Here is a 2,088-nt window from a genome sequence, read left to right as displayed (position 1 = left end):
AAGATTTTAGTTTTGGCGCGGAGTTTATAAGACATTATTTTCAACGCATGCGCAAGTGATATATGTAACTAATTATAATTTAAAAATCGTAATTGAAATTTATTTATAAATAGTAATGATAAATCTAACATCAAAATCTAAAATCTAAAGTTATATAGAATATTATCAAATATCTACAAATTTTAATATATTATTTATAGATATTTAATAATCTATAAAATATAAATATTTCACATAAATATTTTTTTAAATAAATAATTGATTATCATTTTAATATTATAATCATACATATTTATGTACTGAAAAAAATTATATAAATTAACAAATATTAATTCATATTAGTTAATATTAATTATAATTTACAAAAATATTTTAATAAAATAATTTAATATAATAAATCGAATATATTATAAAAATTGAAATTATAGTAAAAATATGTATACACAGACATGTATATATGTATATTATTTAATAAATAAAATAATAAAATATTATCATCATAATATCATCTATAATTATTATAATTAGTTATAATAATTATTACGATAAAAAAAAGTACAATTTAAAAAAATCATTTATTAATTGAAATATAAAATATGTTTTGTAATAATAAAAAATAATATTGAAGAAAAACAAGATAGCTTTTTGCCTTACCTTTTAAAGGCGTCACGAAGTGTTTTCATTTGCAATAAATACACCTTTCGCTCAGAATCTTCACATTAATGTGAAAGCTACAGTAACGTGCACAGTTATATTTTATCTATACTTATCGAAAGTGAATAATTCAGTGACTTTTAAATTAGATCATTTAAAATCATTTCGTATATATATTTTAATACTGAAATTTTTTATTAAAGTATTATAATATATCCAACAATATCATTAATATCATACTATTTCTAAAATCACTATGTACCAATATTATATTATATTTGATCAATATTTTTTAACGAAACGAAAGAATTTTTATGTGAATAAAAATTTGTAATTATAAATAATATAAAAAATAATAATTACATAAAATCTAAATTTTGATTCTATACATAAAATTTTTAATTTTTAACAAGCTTGTTCGTTATGAATACTTCAGGTATGATATTTATAAAGATCAGTTTTTATTAAGTAAATGATCTGTTAAAGTAATAATTTACATAGTAATTTATATATTATTTTTTTATATATATTTTTCAATTAAATATAATTCTTTATATATAATATGTTAAATAAATTAGTCAATATTATGAATGTGTTTGGTTCTAAGATGACATGATTTATGGCGCTTGCGCAGGTACATTTAATGTTATCCTTCAAAATTTTCGTAATATACAAAATTGCACAATGTGATGCATTACACTTAATAAATAATATATATATTAAAATTTTGAAAAATATATATTTATCTAATATAATAAAAATATATTTGATTTTAATTTTAATTTTTTTATTTTATCTATTTAATTAAAATTATTCTCGAATCATAGAAATTTAAACATTTTGGTATAAAATTTTAAAAATATATATTAATCAACAAAAATTATAAATTAAAAAATAAATATTTAAAATAAAAATAAAAATTGCATTTTAAATCATCATATTATTGATTGAAAATGCATATGATCTTGACAAATGACATCATGTTACTAAATTAGGATTTCAATACTGTAACAAATGAGTTGAAACAAACAATTAAAAAATTCTATCACAATTAAATGATTTTAGATATTATATATTTAAAGAAAAATATTTCTATTATCATCATTATATCATTTTTAAAAAATTCAATGTTTATATTCATTGTATCAAATAATAATTATAATATATTATTCTATGATATATATTAAAAAAAAATGAGATAATATAATAATTTTGAAAAATGTTTTTAATAAATATTTTTTATTATATAATAATTTTTACAGGTAATGCTACACGTAATATCTAAATATAAAGTCAAGATTTTTTGAAATTTATAATATTTTATATTACTCATTATTTATTAAGTAAGTTTTAATTTTGTAAATTTTATTTCCTTTAATATTCAATTCTTTCTTAATCATTGTGTTTATCTAACATATATTCTTTAATTTTTTA

At 15.6% G+C, this 2,088-nt stretch overlaps 1 protein-coding gene across 1 annotated transcript in view; it reads right to left on the bottom strand.

Moving 5' to 3' along the window:
- The window catches only part of LOC102680656 (Sjoegren syndrome nuclear autoantigen 1 homolog), a 2,420-nt gene extending 932 nt beyond the window's left edge, over positions 1–1,488 (bottom strand). Inside the window, exon 1 of the mRNA XM_006616029.2 lies at positions 1,447–1,488. The gene's annotated coding sequence lies outside the window, so the exon portion shown is untranslated. The remainder of the gene's footprint in view (positions 1–1,446) is intronic.
- Between the last annotated feature and the right edge of the window lie 600 nt (positions 1,489–2,088).

The sequence above is a fragment of the Apis dorsata genome, unplaced genomic scaffold, assembly GCF_000469605.1.
Source record: "Apis dorsata unplaced genomic scaffold, Apis dorsata 1.3 scaffold_248, whole genome shotgun sequence".
Lineage (NCBI taxonomy): Eukaryota > Metazoa > Arthropoda > Insecta > Hymenoptera > Apidae > Apis > Apis dorsata.
Note: the sequence above shows the minus strand (reverse complement) of the source record. Positions and strands in the feature narration are given on the sequence as shown.